Genomic DNA, 16798 nt, shown 5'->3' on the forward strand with positions numbered 1-16798 from the left:
GTTAGCTACAATAAATGCAAGGTTGTGATAATACTGCAACAAAGCTGCAATGAAGGAGGCAATTCCACTATTACTTAAATGAAATCCTGTATAGGAGCTTCATTCAATATTACATCTTGCTAGTGGTGATGGTTTTTGCCCGGTGTAATTAAAGCTGAAGATTCATAATTCATCATTTTATTGCAGTGACAAGCACATTTTTTGTAGACTTATTTCTCAAATGGCTCATTCCTGTCTTTATTGCAGTATATTGTCCACCTTGGTCTTCTAAGAAAGTGCATGATGCAGCTCTGATGAGATCACACACACACACACACACACACACACACACACTTTTAGACACTTTGTCACTACCTCCAATACTGTAGTAGAATAACACAGTGGTCAGATATAGGAAATAATTTTATTAGTCTTATATCAGAAAGGAATTTCATCAGAAGTGCAGCTCAATACAAAATCCAATTTAAAATTTCTGAACTGATTTTATTCTCTTACTTTCTTTGATCTGATATTTAACACACATAATACGGTATTCAACAATGGGAACTCCAGGTTGGAATATGAATGATATTAGGATAAGGATAGTTTGCTACTCACCATGGAGATGACACGTTAAGTTGCAGACAGGCACAATGAACAGAAAATACTGTTACACATTTAGCCTTTGGCCAAAGACTTTTTCACAAGACAAAACAGACACAAGCTAGCACACATCATGCACACATGACCAACATCTCTGGCAGCTTGGACCAGAACGGATTCCGATCTGAGTTGCTGGAGGTGGTGGTTATGTGTGCATGAGGTGTGCTTGCTTGTGCGAATTGTGTGTTGTCGTTTCTGAAGAAGGCTTTGTCCAAAAGCTAAATGTGTAACAGTCTTTTCTTTTTGTTGTACCTGTCTGCAACTCAATGTGTCTACTTTATCATGAGAAGCAATCTATCTTTTTTCTAATATGATACAGTATTGTATCATTTGTTAAGATTTTATGTAGCCACACCACTGTCAAACTGACAGCTCAGTAGAATGTTTAGTCCAGACTTTCCAAGTTAATCTGGCTATAACTATTTGTCATGTTACCATTACAAGTCATGAGAGGAAAATCTCTCATAGAGCAGATTAACATGAGGTAACAGTTAAATTCCTTGTGACACTGGTCATGGATAAGTTGAAATACTTTTTATGTGAAACAACCTGTAAAGCTTCTGTTGACTAATTTTCAGAGATCTGATTATTGGGTGGTTGCTTTAACCCAGTCATTGGGTCCAAAGACTCATTCTTTAGAAATTTCATGCTGATGTAAAACATACATGGTGTGTGGGCTGTGACTGATGGATATTCATTGTAAAAATAAATAAGTAAGTTACTCATTATTTTCTGGCAACTGTAGTTCATGTGCATAAGAGCTGATAATCATAAAATTTGAATCAAATTGGATGCTTAGTGTAACAATTTTCAAAAAGACAAAACATATACATTTTTCAGTATGTTGTTGTACATATGTTTGTTTATGTAAAAAGTGTTTCTTCAATGTAGGCATGCACAATGTTAACCGTGACAATTATTACACTGAACAAAAACACAAGATGAACTGCTGCCCACATTTTACCATTCCATATGTACAGCTTTTATGGGTGCAACAGTCCAAGCAGCCGGATCCATGTTATTGTTGATCAGTGTCTCTTAAACCACATTCTGTAAAGGAACTGTTTTATACACAAAATCTAACTGATACTGAACGGAACTGTAACATAGGCATATTTTTTCCATGGTTAAAAAAATGCTATTTATTTCCTTTCTATTTCTATTTTCAAACAGCTATAATTTTTGCTTTTTATTTTAATTGCAATCCATTTCGAAATTGCAATGCTTCAGATTCATGCACATAATGTGGAAAGTGACATACTGTACAGTTGAAAGTATATCAGGTATCCATCTACCTATCAATTTCCATATGATATATTTATGAGCGTAGCTGCAATACACCAGTTACTGCATTTTGTGCCTGAAGATGCAACCTTGTGGCTTTGCAGCTGACAGCAATTAAAGTGGAAATCAATAACACATCTGTTTTTAAATATAAATGAAAAGAGAATAAATGTTAAGAGATACTGACGAGATACTGGCAGAAGTAAAGCTGTGAGACCGGGCGTGAGTCGTGCTTCGGTAGCTCAGATGGTAGAGTGCTTGCCCCCGAAAGGCAAAGGTCCCGAGTTCGAGTCTCGGTCGGGCACACAGTTTTAATCTACCAGGAAGTTTCATATCAGCGCACACTCCACTGCAGAGTGAAAATCTCATTCTAAGAATAAATGTTATTTATTTTCCACTGTGACAAGTTCAACAGCTGATACCCCCTACTGTGGAAGCCACAAAATTAAGTGTATGGGTTTTGTGTGAGGACTTTTTGGTACTCCTGTGTTTGTTTTGTAAATCTTGTTTCACTGTGCCTAATATATGACATTACAGTTGTCAGAATGAAATGAATATTCAATTTATTCATTTTTAATATAAAAATCCATCTGTCCAGTTCAAAAAAATAACATGGCTGGTACACTGATATCAGTTTACATTATTACAAGACATTTAATACTATCAGTTCTACACATTGAACAATTCAGCAAACAGCTCTTAACAAGGTTCATCCCTGACCTGTATTAATGTGATGTAGGTCACTCTTTCAAAATGAGTATATGACATTATTACAGTAAAGAAGATAATTTTCCATTATGTATTAACTTTTTGCTCATTACCTGTGACCTTATTTTTGAGCTTTTCATCATTTACTATTCAGTTAGATATCTTGGCACAAGAAACTTGCCATAAAAATGAAAGTAACATGCATGAGACAGCTTACACTTGTAGCCTATATTTTAGCACTTATCACTGAAAACCACTGTCTCTTAAAAAATTATTCTTTTTCAATAGTGCAATTAAAGCTGGTGTACTCTACTGGTGGAACAATATAAATCCTTTCAAAGCAGAAAATGAAACACATTACGAGTTCTGTAAAGAAGCAAGTAAATGTTGATATATTACATTTTTTAATTCATGAATTTAGCCATTTTAGTCACATTGTAATATAAATATCATATATTTGTTTTTTGACAACTTGAATTGAGGTTGATTGTCCTTTGGAAATACCTGTCACTACATAAACTTAAATCAGGGTTACTGTGCCCATTTCAAGAAAACCATTCCGTTACAAAATATCTGGTTACGTGGTTTGATTCACAGTTAATGTTTTCTTGCCACTTACGTACATTGCCAAATTGGCTTCCCTGCAAAAACATAGCTTTACAGTTATGGATATCTTCTCAGTTGAATAAAAATATTAAAATGTCACTCATCAATGTGTTCAGTTAAAGCTTTTCCTAAACATTTGAATTAATGTGACCTTTTTAATTCTGATAACAAAAGGGTTAACATCAGAAATCTATACTGGCGATTATCAATAATGCACCAGAAACTACAAATATGGCTAAACCTGTACTTCAGGATGTCTACTGCATTCTGTCAGACCCATATGCCACATGTGGACTGTCATGGTGTTGTTTTACTGGATAAATTCTGGATTCAACTTAGTCATTTTTGACTGTATTCATTTTAGTGGTTTTTTCGTGTTTCATCAGAACCACATCAAGGTGCTACACCACCTAAATAGCTTCTGCTACAGCATTATTTAAAGAGACATTAGTAACTATGAACCACAAGTTAGATGATGATTCACACAGCAGAATGGAAGCTGAGATGAGCTTCTTAAGTCTTGCCACAACTGGAGTAACTTATAAATGCATATAACAAAGTAACTGCTCCTTAGTTTTCATGTTCACTCATCTGCAGTGTAGAAAGTCAGTAGTCATGTAAATGTTTGACAAAAGATTGTAGCTTCCCATGACTAAATCTGAAATTAAATCTAGTGTGAGTGGAAAACATTTAGAATCTTGGATCTGTGTAACCATAAAGACTTTAGTACTACCAGCCACAAAGAACTTTTCTGTGTATTCTAATCATGTCCACTTGGTACTCTTAAAGTTTCAAATTTACTTATATCCTCTTCAAAAAACGTAAAATATTTGTTTTAAAACAATTGTTTCACTCATAATAAAAAGGGCTGAAATTGATGTTTCTATGACTGGAAAACCAATTTATTTTATTCAAAGTGCTATTGGTGCTAATTCATTGAGATTTCAACTCACTGAATAAACCTTATGCTGTAGATCTTTTACATGTTAACAATTTGTCAAAGCGATGCATTTGGACTTTCCTTACAGTTTGTCCAGATGCAGTCTGCAATATAAGATGTGGTTAAAATAAATTAATGAAATTATTATTTCAGTTAGTTTCAACTAGATGACTGTATACTAAATGTGGTGTTTCATTTCCAGTACTGAGGATGGAAGGATTGTTGTGATGAAACCTAGTGTTACATAACATACGGTTGTTGGAAAACACTTAAGATGCTTACAAGGCTTAATAGCCAAATATAATAAAATATCAACAGGATGGTGTACTCCCCACTTTTTAAGATGCAGTTGAAAGGATTGGAATGTAATCCAGTATGCGTACATAATGATTTATAAAGTCGTGTAATCACCTTTCCTCAGCTGTCATGGTGCCATTGATTAATTTTTTATTCAGTTGTTAAGATTTGTAATGATTAGCCCTATGCCAAACTGCATAAAGTCACAGAAGTCTGTTAGTCTTGCTCAGAGAATCTGCATTTCAGTTACTGAAGATGATATTTTTGCCAATATGAGTGATTTGAAGAGCCAACTGTTTTTCCATTGCAAACTTGTAAGTGGGCAAGTACATCTCCTTCAATATTTATGGGGATTTTCATTGATGATTCTCTACCAGTTTCAGTTGTTACCATCATTTTAAGGAGAAAAACATTGTACATCAATGCATCAACCACACATTTTCATCACATATGAGACATACAAATGTAAAACATATCTAACTGTCATAATAACAACAATGCAGGAAAACACAGATTGCTACATAACGTAAAGAAGACACATCAAGTTACAGACAGGCACGATTAGAAGTCACTCAGATGTAGCTTTCAGCCACAGCCTTCGTCAGTAAAGAGACACACACACACACACACACACACAAGCAAGCACATCTCATCTCATTAACATACGACCACTAACTCCTGTGTGTGTGTGTGTGTGTGTGTGTGTGTGTGTGTGTGTGTGTGTGTGTGTTTTCTTTTACTGATGAAGGCTGAGGCTGAAAGCTACATGTCTTTCAATTGTATTTGTCTGCAACTTGAAGTGTCTTCTTTACTATAAGAAGAAATCTATCTCTTCCCACATTATTGATATTCCTACTTTGAGTTTCCATTGTCTGATCTTCCATAATAGTCAGTCTTAATACAGTCCATATAAACATGCTTTCAGACTGTAATTATGCCATGGCACAGCATGTTTATATGGACTGAGTTAAGGCAGCCTATTAAGATAATTAGATGTGTTTTATATTTGTGTGGCTCATATATGATGGGAAATGTATGATCGATCCACTGATGTACAGTGTTTTTCTCCTTGAAGATTAGTGTAAGAGTCAAAAACAGTAGAGAATAAACATAAAATTGTGCAGCTAATGACACAAATACGCTTTTTCAAAACTCATTTTTCACGTTGGTTAAAATAACTTGGAAATTAGGTAGCCCACTCTTATGGATCTCTGTCAGACTTCTTCCTTTTGACATACAATGCAGGTAATCTGTTCCATGTGATCACATATATGCCCAGCTGCATGTCCTGAATACCTTACTTTGTTAACTTTCAAGGCTAAATTATTTAGATTGTATAAGGACTTCCATTAGCATATTTAGGTTATTTTGATGGCATTTTCAAGCTTTATAATTATCAATAAATTAATGCAAACTCACATAAGGTGTTTGTGGAGTTCCATAGTTGGAAGCTTTCCCACTTACACAATTGGTGAAAATATGAAACCATATTTCATTCATTTGGTGTTATTCACTTTTAATAACAGAAGTTCTCATGTGATAACTGCTGACATTCATTGTACAGAGGAAGAGATGACTAGATATTGTTTCACTTAAAATTGCAGATAATAGTGTCACTGGTTATGAAGTTACAGACAAATCAGAATTTCAGTAAGATAATGCCTCAACTAAATACTGTCAGACAGCTTGTATGCTGCCACAATATAACTGAAGAACAAAATTACTTTTGTTCCATGTAATGTTGATGTAAGGATAAAACATAATATGTATGTACAATGAATGTTTTAAATTAACTGACAAACATGTACAAGACTGTGTATTGAATTACAGTCTCTATAAGAAGAGGCTGTTCTTTTAGAGATTATAAAGAGGCTGTTCTTTTAGAGATTATAAAGAGGCTGTTCTTTTAGAGATTATAAAGGCAAAGAGAGAAGAAGAAAACATAAAAAATAATGAAGTAAAAGCAAGTTCATGGTAAACTTAGTATAAAGAGACATAAAACAAAAATGAATTAAGGATTTATCACCATATGATTTACAATTTTCACTACAGCTTACATATTTATCTTGAGAGATACAGCAATTGTATTGATATTTAGGATAATTCTCATTTATTATTCCATCTCAGGTGCATATTTTTTAATTAGATACATGTTTTGGTCACATGCAGATTATCTTCAGATAGAAAACAAAGGAAAACTAAATACATACCATGTAATATTTTGCAATAAGCAGGAAAGAAAAGAATTGTACATAACTGTAGAATTTACCTAAGTAGTCAGAATACAGTGTTTTGCAACTGCGGTCAATGTTTTAAATAGGCATATGTTGGAGGTGGGGAGACGGTGGGAGGGAAAATGGAGTGAGGCTGGTTGGGGGAGTGGAAAGGATGCAGCATGAGGGTGGTTGGAATGTCGTGAGTTTAACAAGAGTGGCCATGCTAAAATCGTAGAAAACATAATTGTGTAAAATTCTCATTGAAGCAATAATAGTGTAGAACAATGGGTATGTGAAATTCTAATGGCATAAAATAGTGAAATTATAAATTGGATTGAGGGGGGTTGAAAGCAGGCAACAAAGGCAAGGCGGGTGGGGGAGGAGATGAGCAATTGATAGTGACAAGGATACTATGGGCTTAACAAGAGAGGGTCTTATACTAAAATTGCAAAAAGTAAATTATTTTAAAAACTGTGTGGTAAAATACTGGAATGAATGTGTACAACTGTAAAAGGGGGCTAAAATAGTAGTCTATAGAAGTGGAAATAAAGTAGCTAAAACTGAATTAGCATCTTAAGATATTCAAAGTTTGAAACTCTGAAAGTATAAGTCATAAGGTCTTACTGTGACAGCATAAAAATAACAAGTGTACAAATTTTTTTTCATTAAAATGTTAAAAGTATAGGCTTAGGATGGCTTTATACACAGCAAAAGACATAAGGATCATAAAATTACAGAAGTGGATTTATGTACAGAACCTAGACCTGCATGAAGTGTCATGAAATATTATAAAATTTTAAAAACATTGAAAGAATGAAACTGTAAAAAGTATACAACAATTATTTATAAAAGTGGAATTAGGTGCAGCAGCTAAAACTATAGGAAAGATGGTGTGACAGTTATGGTTCATTGCATTTGCTTCTGCTTGGTGGTACTGTGCTGCACGCACTTTTCCAGTATGTACAGTAGCCAGTCTACATGCCAGCGTGCTGCAAGGACTGCCTACAGTTGTGTTGGGAAAATTTTATGAAAGTATGGTTCATCTGTAAAGGAGACTGCTTATGTACGCTGGTCCAACCTATTCTCAAATACTGCTCAGTGTTTGGGATCTGTACCAGGTTGGATTGAAGGAGGACATGAAAAGCAATTCAGAGGCAGGCTGTTAGATTTGTTACCTGTTGGTTCAAACCACACATAACTGTTACGGAGATGCTTCGGGAACTGAAATGGGAATCCTTGTAGGGGAGGCGACATTCTTTTCAAGGAACACCATTAAGAGAATTTAGAGATCTGGCATTTGAGGCTGACTGCTGAATGATTCTACTGCTGCCAACATACACCACACATAAGGACCACAAAGATAAGGTATGAGAAATTAGGAGTCATATGGAGGCATATAGATAGTCGTTTTCCATTGCTGTATTTGCGAGCGGATGAGGAAAAGAAATGACTTATTGTGGTACAGGGTACCCTCTGCCATGCACCATTCAGTAACTTGTGGAGTATGTATGTAGATGTAGATGTAGATATGCCTATTTAAAACAGTGACCCCAGTTGCGAAACACAGTACTCTGATATGTGGTTCTGAGTAGAAAAGATGGGTTACTGACGGAACCACTTAGGTAAATTGTACATTCATTCACAATTCTTTCCTTTTCTACTTGTTCTAAGCTATTGGGTGGTACATTTTTAGTTTTACTTTGTTTTAGATGTGAATATGATTCAGAGGGATCAAAACATGTAATATAATTAAAAAATGTGCAACTGAGATGGAACAATAAATAAGAATTATCTCAAATGATTTACAAGTTAATGATTAAAAAGATTATTATTTAGCTTTCTGCCTACTCCATTTTGTGATAGTAATCCCACTGTACAAAACAGGAAATCAATTCAGTGTGAGTTGACCAATCAGATAAATGTTGTCACAAATGGCATTACATTTGATGATATGAATAAAAGCCTTAGGTGGTTACAGGTGAATTTATGAGTCATGGTTTTAGTTTGGAACACTCACAAAGTGGGACACTGGCATAGGGGATATGACCAGAAGAGACTCAGCATTTGTAAGATGAATTACAGGTTTATCAGCTTCTGGGGTAAACTTGTAGTTTTCAGAACCCATTGAAAAGCAGTTCATGAATTTGGGACAATTACTGCGGATCTTTCCAGCTGTATTCTGGAAAGTGTCATGTTGTACTCTGAGTCTGTCTTTCTGCCTTTAGAATTGCACCCTTTACGTAAAGCAGGTCTTGATTTAAGTCAGTTGTGTATTTTGATATTTGAGAAAATGTTTCACCTTGCAGAATGTCAACTAGAAAATGATTGCTTTAGGATTGGGGTTTTCTTTCAATATAATATTAAATTTATCACCAATGGAACTAGTATATCCCAGACAAAACAGATGAACGATTATTCTATTATATCTACCTCTTACAATTGCTTTGACTGGTGTCAAAGTCCAGGGTTTCCAGTGGTGACCCCTTTTGATATCACTAGTTTGCCACAATAACTTTGGATTTTTTTGTGGAAAAGATGCATAAATTTTTATGCTTTAGATACATTTGTAGCTCATTAGAAACAAATCAGGACTCTACCTTCTGTTTCCTCGTATATGCCTTGAGATGCTATGATGTCATGGTGACATACACTCTATGAACTTGTGTAAATAGAGGCACCTTTGGGGTAATATTGTATTTGTTAATTCTGTTTTCAGTAGAGCTGCTTTCTGTTACTTATGCTATCTAGGAATAATGATCAGCTTTGATTACACAAATGACCTTACTGTGCATTTTTCAAACACCCCGTCTTGTGGGAAAATAAGTGCACAATTGCTGAATTCCATTTTGAAAACTTTGATAGCATCAGTGGCCTCTCATTTTGTCATATCATACCAGTGACTTACCATGCCATCAATTTCAGTTAATCATGTTACTGAATGTGCCCTCCAGAGATGAAAACTTGTACTGAACTTATTTGCCTGTAGTCTATTAACAGGCTGTTGTTCTCTGTGGAACTGTTTCTTAGTGCCACATTTACAATCATGCATGTTGGTGAGTCATAAGGCATTTTCCTTTCTGGGACCTCTTTACTGGTATCAATGCTTTGAGCATTTTTCACACTGTACACTGCTCTGGTCTCTGTTAACAAATTGCACATCATATCAGTATCTTACTCTTTTCATGATACAGATGGATATTCCTATATATTTTTCCCATCCTCTGTGTTACTTTTAGAATTTTATATACTGAACTCAATATGCCTAATGTCAGCTTAAATGAGGTGATAAATCTTTGATTGCTGCCAAGATATTTGAAGACTTACACACCTGGCAGAATATTCGGTGCCTTATTGGAAGAATGCAGGTACAGTCCAAAATTAAGGGAGGAATGTTCTTAGTAAGTACTGTCATGTCAGTTAAAGGTGCTGGCTAAATGAGAAAGAAAATTTTTATTTTATCTTCCAAAGCCTTACAAGCAGATTACAAGTTCATGCCAACATTACTGGATTCTATTTTGTGAAGTTTTAGACACATGTTCACCGAAACTCATTTTCTGGAAGATGCTCTGTGGTGTAAATGAAAGGCAGAGGATTGAAATCATATTGTGCAAATGTTTTGAAGATATTGCAACAACACTAATTATGGTACCTTTTCCTGGCATAACAAGTTTCACAATGAGGAATTTCCATCACTACTTACATTTTCCTGTTCTTTTGATGAGTGTAAGTTCATTTTGTATGTTCTCTGCCATAGTTATAATTGAGTTGGTCGCTATTATCTCATTAAGATTTTATAACCTTTTCCTGTTCTTTCCTCATGTCATTGTCCTATATAGGTATCATCCAGACATTTTAAAAAGTTTCAGGAGACCACCTCTTGCAATATTGTGTCTGGTAGAGAATTTAAATCAGTTCATATTGTGATTTAAAAGAAATCATAGTAGAATTTTTGAACATACAAAGCAAGATACTTTTTAAAAAACTTGAATGAAGGAGATGCTTGCTCAGCTTATAGGCAGTTGGATTAAACAGATTATTAAGCCACATTAGACTGCTAAAGACTTAATTTCTTAAGTTAACAGAATTAACAAAACAATTTCCTCTTAATGAATATTATTCATTTGGAGGTCACTGGTTGAAAAAGTTTTCACACAAAGGAAAAGAACCTTATGAATGGTTCTCCAGTGTCAGTATGTTACAATTCGTATGTGGGACTTTGTATTGCTTGCTGCTCTTCTCTAGCTTTTAAGCTGTAGAGGTATGTTAAACTTGTATTGGCTGTGCCTGCTGATTGCATGGATCCCATATTTTCCAAATTTTTCTTTTAGGCTTTTCAAATGTAATTAGCATGGTGCTGCATCTTGCCAATGGTTTATTTTGTTTAACATGAGAAACATATTATGTTTTTCATTTATTCATTTTTTTTTAAATTTCAGTCAACTGCTCAGATTAAGGTTAGTCATTGCTGTAAAAGACAAATAATCACATATTTACATTGTGAACACAATCTGCAAACCAGTTTTACTGCAGTTTCCCCTTCATTAAAGTGTATTCACCATGATGAATTTGTTTCAGTACATCTTGTAGACTGTCATCACACTGTTAAACAGTATGTGCAATCTGAACCTATAACATTTTATAAATTTCATTATTATTTTGAACAAAAAATATTTGATATACTTTAGAAATATATTTCCTTGTGAAAAATACACTTTTACATGTCCACGTGTTGTTATCTGTTTGATGAATGAATGCCTTAATGTCTTCTCTCTTTTCAGGAATATGATTATACATGTTTAATTTAAATGTCTTTGTAAATACCCATAATGTTTCTAACTTTTATTTGGATACTGTGTTTCAAAATATTTAATGTTAAAATATCTTAAGCTCATTCTGTTTTTATATGCCCTTATGCTTTATTTACATTTTATCACCTTCTACAGAGCCTTCTGCTGTTGATTGTGGGAGTGAACCTATGATGGCTTTCTTTTAGCAGGCGATTTGGAGAAAAGAGGGAAAAAAATCATTAATTGCATCATGTCAGATCCAAGCAAGGAGCCCTCAAAGTTATCACTGTCTTCTGAATAAAATTTGTGTGGCCTCCATTATCATTTCATTCTTTACAATGACACAGTGTTTGTCTAAATGCAGTAATGGAACTTTATATTTAATTCCATCACAGACAGTGCACAAAGGTACATGGTATTAACTATGTTCATAAATTATACAACAAAGTGGATTATAGTATTAGAACACCTCTTAATGATACATTTATTTGCAGAAATATCTTAGTGTAGACAGAGCCTACAACTTCCAAAATAATCTAAAAACAAAAAAATAAAATGGTATGATTTATGAGTTAAATGGTTTTTGTGCAACATATAAGCATTTTAGTTTTCATTAATAGATTTAAAAATTTATGGTCAAAGACATTATCCTGAAAATGTCAGAGGAACTGGATCTAATGGCTATGAAATGCGAACAGAATTTCTAGATATTGATTTAAAATGACAAGCTGGAAAACTATCATGAAAAAAGGAATAGCACTATTGAATAGAGTGGAAGGGTGGTACAGTTGCCCTTTGTATCAAAAATGAAAAGGCAATAATTTATGTAGGAGATCAGAGACACCTGCTCTTTAGAAACAGGCAGTGAAACTCATCGATCAGTGAAAATGATTGTGGCTTCGAATCAGCAACTTAGGTAAGACTCATAATTTTCTATGTGGCATCTGGAGATATATAACTAAGATGAACAGATTATCAAGATTTTTTCTGGTGAAAAGAATATTCCGTAATTATTCAGACATGCATCCAGAACAGCGATACTCCCTCTTTTGATATTTCGGGTGTGAACCATTTTAAAGGCAAATTGGTGACTTAGTTTCATATATCCAAGCATGACAGTGTGTATGCTGATATGCTAAATACTAAAACCTGTATTTGGAGTAAAATGTGTATGTATTACAGATATTGCAAATGGCATGATGATGCCTGTGATAAATAAAACATATTCATCCAAGATGATAATGTTGAGAGGACTGAGTCTGAAAATGCACAGTACTTACAAATTATGTGGTTAGTCATTAAAATTGATGGAAGGTGTTGGAATGTCCAGCAATGAAGATTCAAAATGAAATTCCTTTTCAGAATGCAGGTTTGAAATAAGAAATTTCCATTAATTCTTAAGACAGACGCCCTTGTTCAGTTGAGCAAGTTGTCTGCCAGTTGTACTTCCACACATTTCTTCATAACTGAATCCCAGCAGAATGAAACTGTGGCCAGTATCTTAATATTTCTGTATTACATGGGATAGCCAGTAGGAATATAGTGTTCAGCCACCATAGATCTGTTATGCTGTAGAAGGTGGGTGTGCTCTTGGTGTTCAATGTACCATTCTTGTGCAGTGCATGTAATTTGTCCTATGTAACTTTTAACACATTGACAAAGAATTTCATAGATTCTCACAGTTTGTAAAAGCTGATCATCCTTTGCAGAAAGGCCAGAAGAGCGGCCATCTTGGTCTGTGAGCAGAAGATGACAATCGCTTTATGGTTCTTCATTATTCATGCAATTCTTGAAGAATCATGTCTTACTTATTGGTGAAAGGCCATAGGCTTTACAAGTGTTTCTTCTTCCTCTTCCTTTTGTTGGTTTGGCTTGCAGAGGTCTCTTAAGCTGTTGTTGTGTATATCTGTTTTTCCTAAAAAATATGCCTCCAAGTGTACTAGTTCACCCTGCAGACTGTCAACATGAGGCAACACATGAGCCATGTGAGCTGAAGTTTTAAGTACACTCACAGTTTGCAAAGTATTGTCACAACTGTATGCATGCAAGCATAAATCAGTATATGTGGTCTTGTGGTAGAGGCAATATCCTAAAGACCCATCCTTCTTACATCAAACTAATACATTCAGAAATGGTCAGACAAGCTTTTTCTCCCTTTTTATGGTAAATGTCATATTTTTATTAATTACTTTAAGATGCCCCAAGACCCCCACAAGTTTATCCTCACCTCAGAGCCATGCTATAAATGTATCGTTGATGTATCTCTGAAACACAGTTGATTTAAAACTACAGAATTGAGTGATTTTTCATCAGAATTCACCATAAATGTTAGGACCTAGGCTGAGAGCATGACAGTATCAGTCTGTAAAAATATTGTTTATCAAATGATAAGCTAGTGGAGACAATTGCTTAAGTCATGCTGTTATGCCTTCATGAGATTTGCTGCCAATTAGTGAAAAAAATCAGCAATAGTCACTGTAGTGGGTTATAATACAAAACTGTTAAATTTCAGAATTTTTAAGCTACTAATAAAACTCATTTAATTATGGATATGGTGCTCACATTTCCCCACAAAAGTGGAAGCTGTAAATGACCTATAAGTCTGTAAACAACATACTCAGTTTAAATTAAACTATGTACATGCTGAGATCGTGTAATAACATGTGCATTTACAAGCCTGTTGAGTGTATATGACTCACTTTATACACACTGATAATAGCTATATTGTAGTTGAAATCTGGATCTGCAATATAAAGTACAGATTGAATCATGACTGCTTGCTGACTTCCTTCCTCTTCGGATATTCATATGTCATGTATTTTGATTGAAATAAAGACCTGTTCTATGTAACCATTTCCTTATTCAAAGCTCTCAAAGTCCCAATAGCACAAAACAATAGACACCCAACTTTATATCGATGTCATAAGTTTTTAAATATGCAATTATTTTATCAGTCATTACTTCTCTCATGTAATTAAGCAGTGTTTTATTTTTCTGTTTTTGAAGGTCATAGTATAAGTTAATCAAACTCAATTCTTTTTCTGTATGTGTAAAACTACCTAAACAGGACATCTCTTACATTTTTTCATGTTTAACTCTCAAGTGGGTGCCCTTATGTATAATGTACACCAAGCACAAATGACATTGTCTTGTACCGTTTCATTGTTGTTTCACAATTATGAGCCCATAGCCATTCTTTCGTAATTGCTACAGCTAACATCGAAATAAGTGTCCAAGGAATAGAAAAGCAACTGGAATCACTCAACAGAGGAAAGTCCACTGGACCTGATGGAATACCAATTCGATTCTACACAGTGTATGCAAAAGAACTTGCCCCCCTTCTAACAGCCGTGTACCGCAAGTCTCTAGAGGAACGGAAGGTTCCAAATGATTGGAAAAGAGCACAGGTAGTCCCTGTCTTCAAGAAGGGTCGTCGAGCAGATGCGCAAAACTATAGACCTATATCTCTGACGTCGATCTGTTGTAGAATTTTAGAACATGTTTTTTGCTCTAGTATCATGTCGTTTTTGGAAACCCAGAATCTACTATGTAGGAATCAACATGGATTCTGGAAACAGCGATCGTGTGAGACCCAACTCGCTTTATTAGATACAGGTTCCCAGGTAGATGCTATTTTTCTTGACTTCCGGTAAGCGTTCGATACAGTTCCGCACTGTCGCCTGATAAACAAAGTAATAGCCTACGGAATATCAGACCAGCTGTGTGGCTGGATTGAAGAGTTTTTAGCAAACAGAACACAGCATGTTGTTATCAATGGAGAGACGTCTACAGACGTTAAAGTAACCTCTGGCATGCCACAGGGGAGTGTTATGGGACCATTGCTTTTCACAATATATATAAATGACCTAGTAGATAGTGTTGGAAGTTCCATGCGGCTTTTCGCGGATGATGCTGTAGTATACAGAGAAGTTGCAGCATTAGAAAATTGTAGCGAAATGCAGGAAGATCTGCAGCAGATAGGCACTTGGTGCAGGGAGTGGCAACTGACCCTTAACATAGACAAATGTAATGTATTGCGAATACATAGAAAGAAGGATCCTTTATTGTATGATTATATGATAGCGGAACAAACACTGGTAGCAGTTACTTCTGTAAAATATCTGGGAGTATGCGTGCGGAACGATTTGAAGTGGAATGATCATATAAAATTAATTGTTGGTAAGGCGGGTACCAGGTTGAGATTCATTGGGAGAGTCCTTAGAAAATGTAGTCCATCAACAAAGGAGGTGGCTTACAAAACACTCGTTCGACCTATACTTGAGTATTGCTCATCAGTGTGGGATCTGTACCAGATCGGGTTGACGGAGGAGATAGAGAAGATCCAAAGAAGAGCGGCGCGTTTCGTCACAGGGTTATTTGGTAACTGTGATAGCGTTACGGAGATGTTTAACAAACTCAAGTGGCAGACTCTGCAAGAGAGGCGCTCTGCATCGCGGTGTAGTTTGCTCGCCAGGTTTCGAGAGGGTGCGTTTCTGGATGAGGTATCGAATATATTGCTTCCCCCTACTTATATCTCCCGAGGAGATCACAAATGTAAAATTAGAGAGATTAGAGCACGCACGGAGGATTTCAGACAGTCGTTCTTCCCGCGAACCATACGCGACTGGAACAGGAAAGGGAGGTAATGACAGTGGCACGTAAAGTGCCCTCCGCCACACACCGTTGGGTGGCTTGCGGAGTATAAATGTAGATGTAGATGTAGATGTAACACAGTGCTAAGTTGAGCTGTCATACAACCAAGTGAGCAGCAATAATATAAAATAAACAGTGAGCTAGGCGAGAAAAAATTTATGATCTGTGCAAGAAAATGGTCCAGATTATGAGCTATCAGCACAATCCCACAATGAGGTGCTAGATAATTAGTAATTTTTTTTAAAGCTTTTGATCTTCAACCATTTCATGTATTTGACTACAACTGATCTATCTTCTATGTTCCTGAACTGCGTCTACTGTACATGATTTACGTATTTGATTTTTGGCTCTTAGAAAAGATCTGTGAGCTGTTTTGTGGATTCGCCATTTATCAACAGTGGAATGAGTAATTACGATAATGCAACCAATAATACAGGCATTGACTAGCATGTAAGCATAATACAGGCATTGACCAGTGCATGAGCATTGCAGCTCAACTTTCAAAGTTGCAGTTATGTTTTCAGAGCATAAATGCAGTTCAGTCTAATTACATAGAAGAGGTTAACATATACAGAAAGCCTCACAGCACAAGTAGGACAAAGCAATGATGATCATTTAAAAGATATGACACACATATAATGTACCTCATTACTAATTTGAGCTAT

At 35.4% G+C, this 16798-nt stretch overlaps 1 protein-coding gene across 1 annotated transcript in view; it reads left to right on the plus strand.

The window, feature by feature from the left end:
- LOC126183857 (microtubule-associated protein 1A-like) overlaps positions 1–16798 on the plus strand; it is a 610220-nt gene that overhangs the window by 282730 nt on the left and 310692 nt on the right. The gene's annotated exons all lie outside the window — the stretch shown is intronic.

The sequence above is a fragment of the Schistocerca cancellata genome, chromosome 4 (assembly GCF_023864275.1).
Source record: "Schistocerca cancellata isolate TAMUIC-IGC-003103 chromosome 4, iqSchCanc2.1, whole genome shotgun sequence".
NCBI classification, from domain to species: Eukaryota; Metazoa; Arthropoda; class Insecta; order Orthoptera; family Acrididae; genus Schistocerca; species Schistocerca cancellata.